The sequence below is a fragment of the Gossypium hirsutum genome, chromosome A01 (genome assembly GCF_007990345.1).
Source record: "Gossypium hirsutum isolate 1008001.06 chromosome A01, Gossypium_hirsutum_v2.1, whole genome shotgun sequence".
NCBI lineage: Eukaryota > Viridiplantae > Streptophyta > Magnoliopsida > Malvales > Malvaceae > Gossypium > Gossypium hirsutum.
Window position 1 is genome coordinate 95,193,387 of NC_053424.1, and position 22,809 is coordinate 95,216,195.

At 32.3% G+C, this 22,809-nt stretch overlaps 1 pseudogene; it reads left to right on the plus strand.

Moving 5' to 3' along the window:
• Positions 1-2,595: 2,595 nt before the first annotated feature.
• The window catches only part of LOC121215979 (small ribosomal subunit biogenesis GTPase RsgA 1, mitochondrial-like), a 45,716-nt pseudogene continuing 25,502 nt past the window's right edge, over positions 2,596-22,809 (plus strand).

The window sequence follows — 22,809 nt, forward strand, 5'->3', positions numbered from 1 at the left end:
ATCAAAATATTGAATTGACCAAGTATATTGGAGGAGGTGATTGATTACATATAATAATGCATGTACTACACATAATTAATTTAACAAAATATATATATATATTTTTTATTTTTGTTTGTCTCTAAAATAAATAAAAAAATGTATGAAATCAATGTAATAGACCTTAGTGCAACACCCCCTGAGAATTAAAACACAATTCATGTCTTGTTAGGTGGGTATTTTTTTTTTCTTGTTTTGGAAGGGTACTAACATCTACAATTAACAAGAATAATTAATTAATTGTATATACCAGTCACGCCCAACTATTTACATTTAGCATCTACTGAATTGGAAAATAATTTAAACTTTGCTACTATATTTTTTAATTTGATACTTGTGTTATTTTTGTCTAATTTATCTTGTATTTAATAAAAGTTGTATATTTTGATATTCAAAAACAACAAAGTTAACATTTTAATACTTAATTTAGGTTTTAGGGTTGATTTGTTTAAAGTTAATTGCTAATATTATTAAGTTTGAATTTTTTATGTAGAATAAATTTAGCGTTAATTATGAATTTATTTAGTTATGAGTTTATTTTTTTAAATACTGTTTGATGAATATAATTTAATTCGGATTTTAAAGAATATTTGATGAAAATTAATTATTAATATTACTAGTTAATTATGAATTTCAATCAAATCAACACTAAAAAGTTAAGATTATTTTCGAATATTAAAATGTCAAATTCGAATATCAAATTAAATCTAAAAATAATACAAATGTCAGATGTAAAATTCAAATACCAGATAAATTTTAGATTCAGATGTATAGAGTGTCCAAAACAGCTGTCGTTTGATGAAAAGTGGGTGACGTTGCTGGCTTATGTTTTTAATATAATTAAAATTACATCGCAACTACAAAGAAGACCAAATCTTGAGCAACGAAAGGAAAAATAATAAGCCAAGGCATGTGGTAACATAGCCTAGCAATTAAGGCAATAAATAAAATTTCATCTAACCATTTTATTTTCTTTATATAGGAAATGCCATTGTTTGGTTGCTACTCTCACTATTTCCATTTAATACCTATCTCATTTAACATTCATTTTGTTTCTATATCAGTGTAGTTGTCAGATTTAAAAGGACTAAACAAGACACATGCGATGCTATTCTCCTTGCAGATAATGAGGTTAAAAATATGATTAGATAGATGAGTGTTTAAATTTAAATGTAATTATAATGATAGATAAGAATAAAAATAATTATTAAAAATATTAGATTAAAAGTAATTTATAACATAGTTTTAAATTATTAATATTTAATAAAATCTATCTATGATAATATTTTTTTTATAAATGTTTTAACTTTTTATTTTACAAACATTTTAAATTATTTATTAGATTGACTGATAAATATTTTTTATATTTTTTTTATAGTTAATTCATTTTCTTATCATAATGCTAAGTAATATTTTCATAAATAATAACACTTTGGAAATTTTAAAGATTTTATCTAACTTTAAAATATTAATTAATCATGAAAATAACTCGTTTATCATAGTGGAAGTCGTTGTTGTCTGATCAACCGGCAATGCCACCCTCTTTTCTTTCTAATCATTAATTTTTTTAAAAAGAATTTTTTTGTGTCACTATTGTGTCAGGCGACAACCATGTATTTTTTGAATTACCTATGAAAAATACGAGTATTTTTAGTGGAGAAAAAAAAGGAAAAAAATATTTTTTTAATGGGTGATGTCGGTCTGTCAAGCGACACCAATCCAATTTATTTTTAAAAAATCTATCAATGAAAAAAAAGGAAAAAATAATCTTTATTGGTGTGTCGCTATGTAAGGCGGCATTGGTGGTTGTCAGGGAAAATTTTTTAATAGGTGTCGCCGGTGTGTCAGGCGACAGCAATGGCATAATGTCAGGAAAATAATTTTTTTAATGAGTGATGCCGATGTGTCAGGCGGCACCAATGTGTGTTTTTTTAAATATTTGTGAAGAGAATGAAAAAAATTAATTTATGGTGCCACCAATTGGTGGTCTTGCCATGCTGTCAGACGGCACCATCCAAAATATATAACCCCATCCTAGCCAAAAAACTGTATATTTTGAATGTTTTTGATTTTGTTGAAATTTTTATGTCTATTTAAGAGAGAAAAATGAATATTTGTGTTCAGTAGAAGGGGAGAAAATAGAGAAAAAGAAGAAGACATATTTGTGTAGGTTTTTTAAAAATTAAGTTCAAGTTTATAAGGTTAGCTTGTAATTATTTGTATGTAATTACATTTCTTTTCGTAAGAGCTACTATTTAAAAAAACTAATATTTTAAAATTTATTTTACATATATTCCATCAAAGATGATTAACCAATTCTTTGTATATATTCATTTCAAAGAGGTAATTTTACAAATATCAGTTGGTTGTATATTTGAATCTCGCCAGCAAATAGGAATGAAATTTAATAAGAATGTAAAACTCAAAGATATGAAACAAAAGATTAATGCAAAAATAGTTCGATGTTGTGGGAGGAGATGCCTGGACTATTCTACAAATTTCCAATTTCATCAAATCCTATCAAATTTGCCTAGATGGAACTTGTAGGTGGAGACAATGATCGCACTTAATTGTTTGACTGAGAACGTGAACACTAAACCAGTTCAATTGTTTTCTGAGTTAGCGGATGTGGAGCCCGTTCTAAATGTCACTCCATTAAGTCAACAATATGGAGTTGAAGACTCGTGTACGAAGGTTCCAATAGCGTTTGTTGATAGGCGATCGTCTGTACAAGGATTTGAATTTGATCTGAATGTTGGATGGGTAGAACAATATGGTTTTGGAGGGACATCGTGTAACATCCTGCCTGGTGAAACCCTGGTGTTCAAATGATATGTATGGAAGTAAGGTATAAAGAGTAAGTTTTGAGTGAGTGTAAAGTATAAGAATTTGACTAAGTATAAGAATTGTTTGAATAAGCCTATAACACCCTAGTTCTAGCGGGCACAAGGTCTGGCATAGTCTTTGAAAAGTACAATTGGCGAATTGGTAATTGCCTAAGTGCTTTTTCTAGCGTATATGGGGGCGCACACAGTTGTATGTTCAAGATGTTGAGAGCACCATACCAGATTATTGTGATTCATTGGAAGAAGGATATGGTTAGGTAAATAGATATTGAAGGTATGAGCCCACGTCAGAAGTAGTACACCCTTTTCCGCATGATACTGTATAGGTTAAGTTATAAGGTAAGTTGGTTAGGAACTAACCGAACGTGAACCATGATAGTTAAAATAGAAAGAAGAAGTACTCAATTAGTTTTCCTGAAAGTTGTAGACTCTTGATAAGACAAGTCAATAGTGATATGACATTTGTCAAGTTTTAACAAAAACTTTGACTATTTCAATAGGTTTTCAAGTTGAAATAAAGGGAGTTCTCTGCTTCTCTTTTGAAAAATATTGAAATCTAAGGTTGGAGGAAATGAGGAGCATTTTTTAAGCTGAATATGAAACTTTGGATTCTTCTAGAAATTTCTCCATGTTGAGGTGAGTTTTATGGCTTTAAAAAGTAGATCTACAGGAATGCTTGAAGAAGTAAGGCTTTGTTTACGGGTTATGTGTGTTTAAGATGATGGAAAGGTTATTCGAATGGATTTTTATAGTGTTCTTTTATTTTAAAAGGCAATAGTTGCTGCAACTCTTGAAAGGATCTTGAATCTAGAGCTCAAGCAACTACACATTCTTATCAAGTCATTCCTTAAGCCGACTCTCGTATGTGTGATTATGTATTTTAGAAACTTCTGTGAAAAGTAAATAAATTATGGAATTGAAGCTAGAGAAGTATGGTGTGACCATCCTGTGTAGAATGAATGTTTGATAGACCGTGTATGTATAAATTACATGAGATATGATAAACTAAGTATGTGATGTGAATCTGGAAATAGAAATATGCTTGTTTATGAACAATTGGAATGTATAATGAATGTTGAGAGCATGTTATGAGTTATGTCTATTAAGAGTGAGTCAGAGTATGATGAGTCTGTTTTTGTTTCCACGAATTCATCTAAAAGGGTCCATTGAGACTTTAAACACGATTCTTTAAAAGGAAAAGTCCATGGCACCATATCGTGTAAGACCATAACTAGTGGGTTATGGCATCATATGGAAATGAAGTCATACTCTTTACGAAACACTCTAGCGGTATGAATCGGGTATCCAATGTACTTCCTAAGGTCTTTGGCTTCCATTAATACTTGGGGAAAAAAGGATTTTAGATTTTTGGAAATTAATGTTTTGACCTGACTGAACCATGAATATCTTAATGGTATCTTTAATTGACTCAACAGATCTTATATTAACCTTTGCAAACAAAATAACATTGTTTGCAAAAAAAAAATGGTAGAGGTGTGGCCTCTCTTTGACACCTTAATCGATTCCCATTCCTTATTCTCAATTGCTTTAAAGATCAAATGGTTCAAATATTCAATGCATAGGATAAAAATATAAGGGGACAGCGCGTTACCTTGTCTGATGCCCCTCGAGGGAAATAATCTTTCAAGCTTGGAGCCATTTAGAATGATTGATGTGGAAGTGGTGGACACACTAGAGTATAAGGTTTATCGTAAGCTTTTTTTAGATCAATCTTAATGACTATGGCTCTTTTTTTGCCTTTCATTCGTTTCATAGAGTGGACGAATTCTTGAAAAGTTATGGCATTATTAAAAGTCTAACACCCTAGTAAAAAGCTACCTTGGAAAACGAATATCAACTTATGAAGGAAGGGTTGAACCTTAGCAACCATGATCTTAATGATGACCTTATAATTCGTATTACACAAATTAATAGGCTTTAATTGTTGAATAGAAGAAACAAATTTTGTTTTAGGGACCAATGAGATTAAAGTTTCATTGATGTCTTCCGGTAACTTTGAAAAAGAAAAAAACCTTATTAACCATCCCAATAATTTATCCCAGACATTGTCCAACATTTTTGGAAAAAGAATAAGTGTTGTCCATCGGGTCTTGAAGCTTTATGAGGTTTAAGAGACCAAAATGCTTTAGAGACTTCACAAGAAGTCATTGGAGTGCATAAAAGTTGCACATCCCCATCTAATAAAATGGGCTAGGGAGTGTCCAAATGAGGGATTTGTCTACTGGTAGACTCAAGAAAAGTCGAGAAAAGGTTGACAAAATAATTCCTAATCATCTCAACAATAATAGGTCAATTAGTGATCCATTTGCCCTCACTATTTTTTAGCCCAACTGTCTTGTTGTTATTTTTACGGATGATCATAGAAATGTGAAAAAATTTGGTATTTCTCTCAACCTTTAGTGTCTAATCCACCATTGACTTCAAAGTTATATAACTCTTTTTGATGCAATACATCTTGTCACTCATCTAAAAGAAATTTGTGGAGCTTCATGAGAAAATCATTGGTTCTCGATCAATAGCTATTTTGGCCCCAACAATTCTAGCGAGAAGTTTTTTTTCTTTTTCTTTTAAAGACATCCCTAAAAGTATGTTTATTCAATTCTCGGAGATACTCTATAAAGCCCTCAATACTTGGTATGAGTAGATGATTATAATCATTCCAAAAGTATTTTAAAATGCTCGGGAAGGTGGGATGACTAAAGCACATCTGTTGGAAATGAAAAAGGTTGTCTCTTTTCCTCCACTAAACGTTTTCAAGCAAAATCTTGAAAAGCCGGTGATCCAAACTAATTATTGGGAGATGGACAACTTAGGCATTCGAGAAAAGAAGCCTCCAATTAGGGTTGACAAAAACGTGATCCAATCATTCTTGATAAGAAACTAAAGCTTGCAAACATTAGTCCAAGTAAAATAAGGTCCCTTAAAAGCAAGCTTAAGGACTTAAAAATCATTGAGACATCGGTGAAATTCTCATAATCTAGATTGTGAAGGTAGTAAACCAACTATCTTGTTTGAGTTAGAATTTCATTAAAGTCACTCATTATAAGACAAGGCATCTCGTGGTTATTAGCTATTAACTTTAAATTACTCCAAAGAAGTCTACATTCTCAAAATCTAATACTTGCATATACAATAAAAAGTAACCAAGTTGAGTTTGAAGGAAGTACCTTAATTGTGACGTGTATGTAACACCCCATAGTTGACCTAATTGCCGAGTCCGAACAATAATGTGTCACATTTATTTTTGAAGTAACTATGAACAATTTATAATCCAACTCACATCATTAAATATTAAAATGCAAGGAAATTAGGTATATAAAATGATATATATTCATTTTTGGGTCTTATATTAGCTTACGAATGCTCTAATGCTAACCCTAGATCGAATTAGAGCTAAACTATAATATATACAAAACCTCAAGTTGACATCGCGACATTGGAGGTTCCTTGTCGCAACGCAACATACTAACTTGGCCTTGTTGTAGCAACCAATACTAGAAATCGCATCGTGGAATGGTAACTTGATCTCGTCACGACGACACTTGCTCGACGTTGTGACGACATAGACTGTTTCTTCTAATTTCTAAATGAAACATCAACCTAAAATTTCCAATCAACTAATATACACATTCATATCATACTTTTAGCCAAAATATGCAATCTTCATGAATCAATTCATGAACTATAACACCTTATTCAACTATATACCAATGTCATATTACTTATAAGTTAACTATCTAGCATATTTTATTCAAAATCTTAAACATACCTATCTATTCATCAATGCCATAAAAAATTGTAACTTTTAATATATTTTAAACCATATCTTGAACTTATATACACGTTGGATCCAAATGACCAATTTCCATACATCAAAATTTTAATTCAAAAGTTCATATAGGTGTAATGTTACACCAAAAATGTCTCAAGTTAGGTACATGCCACACTTAAACAAAGCAATAATTTACCAAAAAAATTATTTAGAAATCAATGGCTGGATATTGGATCAACTGCTCGAACTATCGAAAATTTACTATACCTACACACGGAGAAATCAAATTGTACACTCAATGGTATTTCTATGATTCAAGCCAAAATAAACAAATAAAAGCGAATGCATACATTCTATACAATTTCAACTTATAACCTAATCTCATGCAATTTCATACCAAAACACTTTTATTATCGTATAGAAAAGTATATAATCAACTTGCAACCAAATCATATACATATTTATACTAAAAATGACATTAATACATAACTTGCATATAGCTATCTTACATAACAATTCACTATATGTATACCTAATTTACCTTATTACATTCATATCACATAGTATCAATACATTTCATATTGTCTTCTATAGGTACATGTATATTCAATTTCATAACAACAATTAACCATTTTTTAGCCTATTATCTCATTCATATTCAAACAGCCCACAGTGCTCGTTCGCAATTTGTTTTGTACAATCATTTCATTTCATATATCATTTAATCAATTCAAGTATTTATAACCATATTAACCGGATATGGACTTGGAATGGATATTTAGATCCGTCACCCTAGGTTACTCTTAACGATAACGTTATACATGTCCATACTACCACCTCAGATTGTCGAACAATGATGGTTTTTTCAATCTGATTAACCTATCACCCCGATTTGTTCGGAAACGATGACTCTATGTGTACAATCTACTACCTAGGTCGCCCAACAACAATGATTTTCAATCAATATTTTGACCCTATGGCATGCCAACTATATCCAACTCGGTCTGAACAACTAATAGGGTGACCAATATTCGATTTATTATAAATATAGTTCAATTCACATTCTTCCATTCTCAATCTATAAATAGAATTAAATCTTTCCCTTGCTTCCTCATCTTGAATCAAAATTGGATTTTCAGCTATGGATTTGGAAGACTAGTTCTTTTGCGAGACATGGAAACTTTTCTCAAAAAATAAAGAAAATTTTGGCTTTTTGAGGTGGCCATTGCGACGGTAAAGATTTTGCGGTGGCGGTGGGGTTGCTCCAGTTAAGGCTTTGTAACAGCCGAAAGGTGTGCAGCAACGATAGTTAGGTTTTGTGACAATGAGAGGAAATTTGAAGAGAATTTTTGGGATTTGAGGCCAACGGCTAAGAAGAAAGAAGTAGGTGGCTAGGGTTGAAGCTAATTGCTTGAATGGTGTGAAAAATATGATGGTAGATAAGGGTTTATATAGTAGTAGATTAAGGTAAATTTTAGCTAAAATTTAGCTAGAAGGGATGCTTGGGCAACAAGCATGAAAAGAATCAAGATGGCGGTAAAATTTTAGGGTTTGGGGGGATATATAGACAGTAATAACATGGGTAATTTCCTCCTCTTTACTATTTTGGGCCTCAAGCCCAATCTGTAATTATTTGAAGAGTTAAACTAAACTAGGAAAATAAACTGATTTTTATTTAGGCCAAATGAATCTCTTATTAAGCATAAACAAATACAATTAAAATTGCAAATAAAAATAAAAATAAAATTTTCTTCTGAATTACTTAGAAAGCTTCTTCTCAGAAAATTATATTAAATCAATATCCCAGGAAAGGTTGAAACGGTCACAAATGGTCCTGCTTAAGTTCGAATCTCCTTAGAGATTTAATTTAATGTACTAATTCAAGAAAAATAATTTCTAAATATGTCATTTACTAAAAAAAAATGAAAAATCAATGGTCTATTTGTTTGAAAGAGGTTTCCTCTCGCTCAACTTCGTCATCCCAATAATGTTTGAGACTTTGACCATTAACTTTAAACATACCTCCCTTGTTGTTGTGTAATCCTATTACTTCATATGGATAAACTTTGTGAATGGTGTAAGGTCCTTTCCATCAGAATTTGAGCTTTTTCGAAAATAATCTTAGTCTCAAATTAAACAACAACACTTTTTGTCCTTATCTAAATTCACGAGGTTGTATATGATTGTCATGCCATCTCTTAATCTTTTCTTTACACATCTTGGCATTCTTGTATGAAAATAACCTCAACTCCTCCAATTCGTCAAGTTGTAACATTCTTCACTCTCCTACTTGTTTAAGATCCAAATTTAATTGTTTCAAAGCCCAGCGAGCTTTAATTTCCAACTCAAGTGACAAATGACATGCCTTTCCAAAGGCTAGCCGATAAGGAGTCATTCCTAACGGTGTCTTAAAAGTAGTTCGATAGGCCCATAGAGCATCATCGAGCCTTCGAGACCAATCTTTTGTTTTACATCGAACCACCTTCTTAAGAATACCTTTGATCCCATGATTTACCCGTTCAACTTGCCCATTTGATTGTGGATGATAGGCAATGGCAATTTTGTGTTTCACATTATACTTGTCAAGCAACCACTTAAGTCATTTATTTACAAAGTGAGATCCTTCATCACTAATTATAGCTCTAAGAGTCTTAAACCATGTAAATACATGCTTATGTAGGAATCGTATGAAAACTTGAGCATCATTCATTGGGTATGCCTCGGCTTCAACTCACTTGGATATGTAATCCACAGTTACTAAGATATACCTGTTACCATAAGAATAAGGAAACAGGCTTAGAAAATCAATACCCCATACGTCAAATAATTCTACCTCCAAAATGTTTGTCAAGGGCATCTCATTCCCCCTCGATATGTCTCTAGTCCTTTGGCATCTATCACAATTTTTCATATATGCATATGCATCCTTGAACACTGTAGCCCAAAAGAATCCTTATAACATCCCATTTTTCAGTGTGGTTTTGAGACCCCAACTCCAACGTGTCAATCTATAAATATTAATTATTTAATATTTACGAGGTCATTACTTTCGTATTAAAATTTGGTTAGGAAATTTTATCGTTTGGATAGTTAATTAAGTAAAAAAAGATTAAATCGCAAAAAGTTGAAAAGTAAATTGCAATTAGTTAAACTTATCAAATATCTATAGAAAAGTAAATTAAAATATTAGGATGGTAATGAAACCTTTTCTTTTCATAGTGGACGGTAATGGCATAATTATTGATGAAAATTGGATGAAACAATAAAAGGTATAATAGTTATTTAATAAATAAGTAAATTTGTAACAAAATCAAATAGGAAAAACAACTCCATCTTATTCATTTTTTCTTTCAAAAGCCAAACACCCTAGAAACTTTGGAGGAAGCTTCAGTTGAGCTTTAGTCCTTCGATTTGGTGTGTAAATCCCTCCCGTTTTTAGTAATTTTTTTATGTTTTTGAGCTCATATTAGCTTGATTTAGCTAACCCAATGATTAATTTGTAAAATTGCTAAATGTTTTGGATTATGCCATTGTTGAGTTTGAGTTTTTCTTGAAGCTTTGTGAAATAATATTGAGTTTGGTTGTTAGTTAGGACTATTTTGTAAAGTAGTTTTTGATTATTTAATGTTAAGGATTAAATCATTAAAATTGTAGAAATTTAGAGGACTTGTTGTGAATTAACTATAAATATAGGTTGTAATGAGGTCTTATAATATTTGACTAGGTTGGGTTTTAAATAATATTGGTTAAATTGCACATTTGGGGCCTAGGGACTAAATTGTATAAATGTAAAATGTTAGGGGTAATTTTGTAAAAGAATGCCTAAAAAGACTTAATTTCATAAAATGATTTAATTTTTTTGTTAGAATTAGTTAATTGAATGAAATTATTATTCGAAACCAAGAACGAGTTCATAATCGTGGAAAAAAGAAAGTTACAAAATAGTCCTTGTACTTTTGACATCGTTGCAGTTTAGTTTTGTAATTTTGTTCGGTTTAATTGTAATACAATTTAAATGCTTGTTATATAGACTAAGTTATTTAATGTGATTAATGAATTAATGCTTGTACAAGGAAATAGAATTAATAAGTTATTACCGCTTGATCACTGATGAAATACCCTGAGCTATATGAACGTAGGATAGAGTACAATTGGCATGCCAATAGGTTATTTGTGCTCGGTACAGGATTGTTTTGAGATGTGATGATGATTTCTATATATCCTCTATTCACTGAATATATCAAGGTCCTGTATTTGTTTTGGACTATCGAGTTATATTAAAATGCTTATTTGGTGTGTTATGGGGGTGGACGTTAGCCTTCAGGCTAGGCACTTGGTGCCGAGGTGTGTTATCAGTTGGATTAGCTCTTATGAGTGCCTGGGGTGTTATGGATGGTTAATTGGGTACTTGTATTCATATATCGTTCATCGAGCATCATTTTATTGATCTCTGAATGTTATTGAAATGTAAAGAATTATTTTGTACTATTGTTGAACATTACTCACCTTTGTGAGTTGTTATTTACAGGAACTCTATCAATAACCTTGTTATATTAAACTATTATCTTAATTCGATAAGCTTTATCATTTAAATGAAACATTTACTAAGCTTTACGTAAGCTTACTCGTGTCTTTGTCTCTTTCCTTGTAGATTACGTTTTGTGGAATTTAAGAGATCGAATTAACTTGAAGAATCACATTAACTAAGGACCTTTTTGGTAGATTTTGAATTTAACTTGGCTTATATGGCATATAATAGAACCATTTGATCATGTTTGTAATGGTTCATAAGTATTTTGTAATGTGAATGTGTTGTGCTTTTGATATTGTGGTTTGAGCAACTAAATAAAGTATGCATGTTTAATCCTAGGTTTGTACATAAGTCGTCTAACATGAAATGGTAAGTATGACATGTTTAAGGTATGGTATGTTGAGTTTGAATATAAGTCAATAATGAATATGTATGTGACTTGTATATTTGCTTAAGGAAATGAATTGGTTAAGTGTGTGTACGGTGGTGTCATTAATGATACATTGTTAGGTCTTTTGGTTGTTAAATTGACATGTTATGGTTGTTCTTGAGTGTGGTTTGAGGTCTTGTGATCATGTGTTATAATTTGATTTAGGTACTTAAGCATTTGGATGAAAAATGAACATATTTTGGGTCATTTTTGGGAACACACAGCCTAGGACACGGGCTGTCACACGACCATATGTCTCACATGGGCAACTCACACAAGCGTGTGTCCCAAGTGTGTTAAGTGTAGGGTTCATACGGGCTGGCACATAGCCTTTGACACAGTCGTGTGACCCAAGTCAAAGAGTTATACGGGCAGATACACGGGTGGTCACACGGACGTGTGGAGTAGTCACACAGGCATGTAAGATAACCACACGACCATGTCTGGAGCCACACGATCTGGGCTCTGTTACACAACCATGTGACCTTTGTTTTGAATTTTTTGATTTTTGTCCTAAATCTCCTATTTTGTTTTGAATTCGTCCCTGATTGTTTTAAAACTTTTTTTAAGGCCCCGTAGGCTCGATTTAAGGCCTATAGATGCATGATTTATTCTAATCTTAATTATTTATGAATTTCAATAATTAATCTGATAAACCTAATGCTACCGGTTATTGATTCTTCTAAATTGTACAGTAATATGTTGTAACCTTAATTCGATGATGTGTATGGGTTATGTGTGTCACAATCCTACTTGTAAAATCTTTATTGTAGTACGGGAATGACCAAAGTGTCCCCTACTAGGGGATGAATTGAAGTGATACAAGATCTCATCAATCTCGCTTCCAGCTACGCAGTTCTTAATTATATTATCTACACATTGTTTAAACAAAAATGAATCCTCCTAAAAATAATATTGACTATCGTGAAGGAGTTTCTTCCTTTGTTGGTATGTCATTCCGGGAGGTATTATTCCACAATGCTAAATAATTCGCATAATCAGCAAACCAAAGAATTTCAAGAACTTGACTTACTTTGAAGATATGCTCTTTTGGAAAATTCTCATTGATAGGAACAAGTGAATGAGTTACCTTATTTTGTTCCAACCTCGACAGATGATTAGCTACTTGATTTTCAACACTTTTCTGTCTTGGATTTCAAGGTCAAATTCTTGGAGTAAAAGTATCCATCGAATCAGCCTTGGTTTATATCTTTGTTTTGTGAAGAAGTGTTTAATGGCCGCATAATTGGTAAATACTGTGACTTTCATACTATGAGATAAGAACGGAACTTGTCAAAAGAAAAAACTATAGCAAAGAGTTCTTTTTCAATTACTGTGTAATTAAGTTGGGCTCCTGTCAAAGTTCTACTTGCATAGTATATCGAATGAAACACTATGTTTCTTCTTTGACCCATGACAGCTTCAACGATAAAAATCACTTGTGTCATACATCAACTCAAACGGTGAGTTCCAACCAGGTGTAACGATTATTAAGGTTGAGATTAACTGACTTTTTAACTCTTCAAAAGCTTCCAAACATGCTTTATTAAACTAAAAAATGGTGTCTTTCTCTAATAACATACACAGAGGCTTGGAAATTTTTGACAATTTTTTAATAAACATTCGATAAAAATCGGCATGGCCTAAAAAACTTCAAACTCCTTTCACACTAACTAGATGTCGTAATTTTTCAATTTCATCCACCTTCACTTTATCAACTTCAATCCTGCTTCTGGAAATTTTATGTCCTAAGACAATTCCCTCCTTCACCATAAAATAACATGTCTCCCAATGAAGGACAAGATTTGTCTCTTCGCATCTCTTTAGTACCTTAGCCAAATTACTCAAATAAATATCGTAAGTGTTACAAAAAAAATCATCCATGAAAACCTTAACAAAATTTTCTACCATATCAGTAAATATTGCCATCATGCATCACTAAAATGTGGCAGGTGCATTACATAAACTGAAAGGCATTCACCTAAAAGCAAACGATACCGTACATACAAGTAAAAAGTCATTTTGTGTTGGTCTTTTAGGACTACAACTATTTGGTTATATCCCAAATATCCATCTAAGAAACCATAAAATTTGTTACCTGCCATTCATTCCAACATCTGATCCATAAAAGGTAGCGAAAAATGGTCCTTTCGCGTGGCTTTGTTCAATTTTCTATAGTCAATACAGATTCTCCAACCCGTGGTCATCCTCGTTGTGATTAACTCGTTTCGCTCATTCTCAACAATCGTGATTCCACCTTTCTTTGGTACACATTGTATCGGACTTACCCATGAACTATCTAAGTTGGGGTAAGATAATTCCCGCATCTAACCATTTGATAACTTCTTTTCAAACTATCTCTTTCATTATTGGATTGACTCTCCTGTTCCCATTGATTCTTCCTCTTTCGCCTTCATCTAGGATAATCTTATGCATATAGAAGGACAGGCTTATTTCTCGAATATCAACTATGGTCCAACCAATCACCTTTTTAAATTTCTTTAAAACTTTGATCAACTGATCCTCTTAGTGTTCTGTTCGTTCTGTTGAAACAATCACAGGCAAAGTAGAACAGTTACCCAAATAAACATGTTTCAAATGGGAAGGAAGTACCTTAAGTTCGAGTTTGGGTGGTTCCTTGATTGATAACTTTGGTTGTGCGAATTCTTGAGCTTCCAACTCTAATGGTTCAAATCGAGCTGGTTGAACATAGTTCTTCAGATTGGCTTCCATCAAAGCCATATTTTCATTACCTTCTCTATTTTCTAATGGTTCAGTCCTAAGGTGTTCTCCAATGGGTCTTCTACAAAATTATTCTCCCATTCCATAAAAACTAAGATTTCTAACTCCTCCACCACTGAACATTCCTTCGTCGGATCGGGAAATTTCATTTCATTAAGAACATTAAATGTTACCTGATCATCTTGAACTCTTATGGTGAGTTCACCTTTTATATTGTCTATTAATAATTTTCCTTTGGCTAGGAAATGTCTCCCTAGGATGATCGACACTTCCTTATCTACTTCAAAACATAAGGCAATGAAATTAACAGGAAAAATAAATTTATCTACATGTACCAAAACATCCTCGATCTTTCCTTCTAGGTAAGCCAAAGATCGATCGCCATTTGAAATGTCATAGTTGTGGGTCTTACTCCACCTATTCCCAACATCTTGAAAATAGGGTATAGTAAAGCTTCTAGGGTCCTTCAGTTTAAGAGGTAGCTTATTCCGTAATAACGCACTACACTCCTTCGTTACTGCTACTGTAACACCCTTAACTCGTATCCGTTGCCAGACTAGGGTTATGAGGCATTACTGGACATATTGGAACATTTAATAATCAATTCACAAATATCATCCACACATCATTGCGTCATAGTCAACATAGTTTCAAAATCCCTTTCTTAGGTCATCGAGACCTTAAACATGCTTTAGGAAGGGGTCGGAACTAAACCGAGCACATACAAAATTTCTCATAAACTTAACAAATTTTCAATGTTACAGAGGTCACACGCCAGTGTGACCAGGCCGTGTACCTCACACGGCATTAGACACGCCCGTGTGTCTAAGCCATAGCTAAGTAGGGCATGCATACTGACTTGTACCACATGGTCGGAGACATGCTTGTGTGCCTTGGCTATGGTCGAAAATGACTTGGGTCACATGGCTAAACACACACCCGTGTGTCTAGCCCGTGTACCCTTCGAAATGGTCACACACGCCCATGTGTCAAGGCTGTGTGCCTCACACGGCCACCAGACACGTCCGTGTGTCTACGCCGTGCTTAAGACTGACTTTAAATTGTAGGACTACCCCAAGAGACACACGGTCGTGTAATGTAACCGTGTGTCACACATGGCCAGGACACACGCTCGTGTCTCTGCTTGTGTGGACAAAAATATGCTATTTGCAAAGCCAATTTGTCACCCTTAATGGTCATCCATACAAGTCCAAAATTAAAGCACAATTGCACCATAATTTCAACCAATTTCAATCACAAAACATACTTCATTCATGTCATATAATCACCAACCAATTATCATCCAAACCAAAACATACCAAAATCACATACCAAACTCATTCATTCATACATGTCATTATCCCAATTTTTCACATCCATTTTTCATATCAAAATCATACTATTTCCATAACTAATTCAAATAACTAACTTACCAAATTGATCATTTCTCACTAAGCCAATTATGCACTTCAAAACATACCATTTCTTATCACAACTTAAATACCAAAAACTAAACCAAATAGTAACTTTAATCTAGCCATGTCACATGGCATAATATACACTTCACAAATCATATTCAAATATTTCTAGCCTATACATGTCATACTTCAATATTCACATTTTCAAAAGGTACCAAAATAGAGTTCAATAGTGTAGTGATGATTCTCGATGATCCCTGAGCTTTCAGTAGCTTCGATATCTATAAAATAATGCAAACACACACAAAGTAAGCTTTCAAAAGCTTAGTAAGCCATATACAAATAAACTTATCATATATCGCAATTATCAACAAATTCATTCATATGAATCATGGCATAACACAATAGCAAATTCATATTTCTCATTTAGCTCAATTGTTCATAATCAATTACTTGTAAATACATCACATTTCCATGTAGTTCACATATCAAAAGATCATATTCACACTCACCTTTCATTTCCAAATTCCATATACAGTTCATACGTACCTGAATCAGATATACATTCACATGGTTATTCATTTTTCAAAATTTCTGTTGAACCGTACGAAATCAAATAGGATACATAGATAGCTCGGAAGGCTCGTACAATGCCAACGTCCATGATGTGGTCTTACATGTAATCAAATATCGATGTCACTATCCCAGATAGGGTCTTACACGAAATCAAATACGATGCCGATGTCCCAGACATGGTCTTACATGTAAATCTCAAATTGATGCCAATGTCCCAAATGTGGTCTTACACAAAATCACACATCAGAATCCTATGTCATGACATATGTATCCTAACTATTCCTATGGTTCGTACGAGACTTTTCGGACTTCGTCACATCATCGAAACTTTCTTGGATTTCTCGTATTCAACTCAAATAGTCATTCATAACTATTAAATAGCATATAAGCAATAATAGTTCAATTCAAAACACATTTATTTATATATAGACTTTATTTAAACGGATAAAATCGGCTAATCAACGACTTTCGACTTTCCTTGATCTAATTCCGTTTTCTTTGGTTCTTGATCTATATAAATTCAAATTTAAGTCTTTTATTCAAAAAATCATTCAATTCAATCCATATGCATATATTTATGGCATTTTACAAATTAGCCCTCACATTTTCACATTTTAACACTTTAGTCTCTAATTCATAAAATCACAAAATACATATAATTTCATATTACACATGCTAGGTCGAATTTTCATATAGTCTCTAGCACCCCATAACTTTCACTTATTTCACATTTTAACCCTTCAATTTCTCATTTTCACAAATTAGCCCATAATAATAAAATTCATCAAAAATCCCAATACAAAACATATTAACCCAACACATATATTTTATTTTTCATCATCAAACCAAAAAAATCTCAAGCTATCAACAATGGAAAATCAAAAAATCCACAACCAATTAAAAAATTCAAGCATGGGCTAGCTAGAACATGAAGCAACGATCACAAAAACGGAAAAATCATCGAAAACGGAACAAAAACGGACTTTTAATTAAGCATGAACATGGTCGAACCCTAAAAACACCTTCAAGCTTTATTTTTTTCTTCAAATTTGGCAATAAGGTTGATGATAACACATAATTTTAATTTGGTTTTATTCAATATGACTTAATTAACCAATTTACAATTTTAACCTTGGTTATAAACATAAAAAATCAATTAATGGATGACCATTAATGTCCATTAACACTATCTAAGGTCTAATTTCATTATAAGGACCTCTCAATTATAAAGACACATCAATTCAGCCATTATTCAAATAGAAGGACAATTTTGCATTTTCTGCGATTTAGTCCTTTCTCAGAATTCGACACACAAACGATAAAATTAAATCACGAAATTTTACAGATATCAATTCATATATTATAAGCACAAAAAATAATAATAAAATATTTTTTTGACTCAGATTTGTGGTCTCGAAACACTATTCCGACTAGGGTCTAAACCGGGCTGTTACAGCTACAATCTCGTACTTACTAAGTCTCTTCTTCTTAGATAGAATGTCTTTCATGAACTTGACATAATTAGGCATTTATCATAAAGCCTCCACCAATGGTATGTTGATGTGAATTTGATTTAGAATTTCCAAAAACTTCTTCAGTTGCACCTCTTGTTTCTGCTTATATGGCTGGAACCTTTGAGGATATGTAGGTGATGGAACTTTTGGTTGGACTGGACAACTTTTATGATGAGATAAATCTGCATCTAAACAAGGTGTTAGCTTATCATAATTTACTACTTTAGATTTTACCTCATCAGACTTTGTAAGTTCTAGATTGCTTTGACCTTGTAAATTTCAGAATATTCAGAACGCGTGGATCGGATCAACAAGAAGTTCACACTTTCTGTCAGATATTGTGGTAGATTCCCGATCTATTTAAGTCAGTCTATGTGGCATATATATAGCCGTTGAGCTAATTGTAAACAAATTGTTAAACTTTGAAGGTAAATATTTTGAATTCTCATGATGTATGATAATAAAATAAAAGTTCAGTTGTATTTTGTTCCGCATTTTAAGTTTCGTGGGGCCCACCGTAATATGGGGTATTTACGGAATAGTCTACCAATTTAAAGTATCCGCAAGAAATGTTTCAAATTCAATGTCCACCTTACTTTTTGAATTAGGGGTATCCACGGAATAATCCGCAGTTTAATCATTTGAAATTTTGTGCGTGGTAGAAATGATCCGCCGAAGCGATCTGTCATCTTTTGGTCCACGGTAGGATCCGCCATGAACGTTAAAAGCATGTGTATGTGTTTGTGAGTTCGCGTAGTAACATCCTGTGACTCGGGTTTGACGACCGGACCGAACCAAACAATAGGTATTACACTGAGGTCATAGGTTACTTTTTATTTTCTGTTGGGGTTATGTTTCATACAAGGTTATGGCCCTCGTCTACTTCCTTCATTTTGGTTTTTTTTGGGTTGGTGGCCTTGATAACCTTTTTTTATATTAAAATTTGTTTCCCGACTAATGTAATCCTTTTCCTTATGAAATGAAACTTAAACCTTGACCCTAAAAAATCATATAAGATAACAAAAAAATTATATTAAACTAAACTCAAATTTTAAATATTAAATTTTAAATTCAACCAAATAATACTTTTTGCTCAAATTCTTTGAAACAATCTTAAATCAATTGGAATGCATTAATCTTTACCCATATAATAATTTCTTCAAATTTATGTTGGAGGTAGCTAGGGTTTTAGTCTCCAAGACTTCCATCTTATCTGCTATAAAGTATATTTATTAAGGAAGATTTTTAGATATTATAAACAAGTTTGGCAACATATATTAAAAATACATAACGTGTAACCATTTCTTTTTAATTCGATTTATGAAATTAAAAATGTAGATGAATCGGTCAAACACATGGGCTTTGTTGAATATGGTTCACTAGTTTTTGTTTGACTGCAATCTCTAATCCTTTGCTGATTCATCACATCAAAGATTGGGAATTTGATTCTTATCCTGATGACCACTAAACCAATGCAATTTCTTTATTATATTTTCTAACTATGATTTTTCTCAACCTATCAAGTTATTTTCTAGCTTATATATTAATCTAAATTACTGTTGGAATCAAATAAATCAATTTAAAAATTAATTTAACTGATATCAAAAAATTGGAGAAGGATTTAACGGATACAAATTTAATTGAATCGATAAAAAATCAATTAATTCGAGTAAAAGTAATCGATTAAAAAAGTAGTTTGAACTGATTTAAACTAGTTTAAATATTTAATTTTTTTATTATAATTTATAAAATGAGTCTTTTTTGTGTGTGTTTATTATTGTGATTTTTCTATTTTTCAACTAATTTTGTTTAGTTTTTATTTATTTATTTTACAATAATAAAACAAATGATGCTAAAAACCAAGAATATTGTTTACCCTTTCTTGAGACAAAATCAAAGTTTTGATGTGGATTAATGACTCTTTGGCACGTCAAGAGGCCTTCTTACATGCAAATTGCAACAAAGTCGAAAGTATAAAAAATACAATAGACGTATGGATGGAGTTGAAGTTTACTCTTTTTGAGTTTCACAATCTATCAATTTGGCTTAATTTTATATTTAACATACTGACTCTGATTTCTCAATTCCAGTTGACATATTTTCAGGTAATATAAATTTGTATTTTAATATATTATTGAATCTACTTAGAATTTATAATTTATACGCTACCAATAAGCATATTTTGTGGAACAAAACTGTTAAATAAATTTATAGCCCAAGGTTTAGTGTTAGTTGTAAATGTAATCATGTTTAACATATTATATTTTCATATATCATACTTGCAAGAAGGAGAGGAGTTCCTTCCTATCCTGATATCCTTATATCGTAACGGCCCGAATCCATAAAACCAAATATGGCTACTGTGTTGCTATTGAACCGCTTCATAGTTACTTGTACTGCTGTCCAAATGGGTATAATCAAATTTGAATCTTTGTTCACTACTCTTTTATATACTTTAATTGATTTTTTATTTTAAAAATACTACTTAATCGAGATTGTTAACCAGATAATAATAAATAAAAAGCTTAAATTCTACCATTAACTCTTCTACCATGCGTAAATTGTGAATTTTGTCTATGTATTCTAATATGATCCATCCTTGTAATTTATGAATTTTAAAATTTTAGTCCTGGCCAAACAATAACTACTAAATTCATTAAGTTTTATTATTTTCAAAATCTAATGTGATAAACATATTATCACAAATATAATACATGTCAACTTGCTATTTTCACATATTATTCATAAAGAAGTCAGTTATGGATTCAAAGACTATCATTTCTGTCAAAACTAAAATTTCGAAAAAATATAAAGATTAATAAATTATCTAATTAGAAAAAATTAGACTGAATTTACAACTTTAGATACACTACAATACTAATAGCAAAATTTAACCACTACTATTTGGCTAGGATTTAAATTTCAAATTTTGGTAAGTACAAGGACTAAAATTGGCCAATCTAGAAAGTATAGGGACTAGAATCAACAAAATTGAAGTATAAGTACTAGATTAAGAAATTATTTAGAGTACAAAATAGGTCAAATTCTATTGTTATACCATGTATTTTTCATAAATTAAGGATTTAGTACCTTTAATTAATTTTAGTTCTTGTATTTTTTGAATTGGTCTATTTTAGCACATTTACTTTTCGAATTTTGAAATTGTAGTCATGACCAAATGATAACAATTAAATTTATTTGGTTAAATTTTGCTATAAGTCATGCATTATGTATAAAATTATAGATTTAGCTCAATGTTCAACTAGTGTCACAGGGCTAAAACTTTAGTCTGGCAATTCGTACGTCTTATTTTACAAAATAGGTGATTTTCTCGCTTCAAATGCGGCCTAAGTCAGCCTAGCTCTCAAAAAGCAAAAATTCACTATAGAATTCTCCAATGCACCGAAAATAAAACGGAAGCAACTCAAAGACAAAAGTGCAATGAAAGAACAGAAAAGAAATAGAAAGGCAACACCCACAAGGTGTTTAAGTAAATGCTTTCAAAAAAAATATTCAAAACCTTGAATAGAATATAATAAGATTCTATGGGATGATTACAAACGAGGGGGAAAGGTCTCTATTTATAGTTGAGCTCCCCCAGATCCAACTGTACAGTTTCCTTTACATCTATGGCCGAGATTAAAGCCTATCTAAAATTGATTTCTTAAGATATTTACATGATCCTTTAACATTACAAAATCAAATCTTACCAGATTAAATATATTCTAAGATTACTTCCCTTATACACCATGGTAGCGCTAATTTTCCTTAAGTGCTTCACTTAAACACCAAGGTTTCAAATAAATGAGCTTCTCTTAACGTTTTATGAATTGGGCTAGTTCAAGTGGGTCAAATGAGCCCCATTTTATCAATTGACTTATGTGGGATGTTCCGTGTGCATTCGCCACGGGCTTTTATCCGCAACCCTTGGCATTTTCCTTTACCCATTCTTGCAACGTCTTCATTGGGTCCTCGGAATGACACTTATTTAACTCACCTTGAAACTTTCTCGATCCCTCGGTTGATTCTCAACTAGTCTCTTTGTCAAGTAGTTTTTCCCTTCAAAAAATTTGCTTCGGCTTCCGTCATTGCCTAACTTGAACCTTTCCTCTCCTTTGTACATATTGTTCGCAAAAGCTTGTCGCATACTTGTTACATTGGGGCTTACCTAGACCAGAATCCTCTTGATTCGCACAAATAGACTTCGACACACCCATATTAAACATCGAATTATCCTTGAGTATTCCTCCCAACTCTATTTTGTAAGTTATTCGGCTTACCCACTTCAGAATTTAGAAAGGCATCCTATATCTTTGTCAAGTCAACGGTAAGTCATAACGAAAAACACTAGATAAGTGTTTGAGATGTACTTCGCTCGTTACATTTACTCTTTCTAACTACCTAGTTTGCATCACCATTTTTACCCCAAAGTTTGATGTACAACCCACTTCGCTCGTAGGTGGTAGCCCCACTAATAACTAAACATTATTCACATATATTTGCCGCACCATTAGAATTTTCAAGGGGGTTTTTAAAACTCCAATCTACCAAGTCGATGTTCTTTCCACACGGAATATCCTTGGCTGGTTGGATTGTTGATAATACATTGGTTCCACCTCTCACGTCTTGACTCACTGACACAACACATTTTTTTTGTCGAGTATCTAAGATACATATGCAATTGGCAAAAGGAACCAATAGAGCATTAATCCGATCAAGAAATTTCAAGCCAAGAACAAAATCATAACCATTTAAGTGAATTAGCCCCAAGTCTTCCTTGCCCTTCCACCCATCGATTTGTAACTCAATTCCTTCTACTACTCCCATAGTTAGTACCTCTTTGAAATTTACAGTCTTAATCTTCTTATTCAATTTATAAATTGAGAGACCAAGCTTACCCATGACTTTTTCCAATATAAA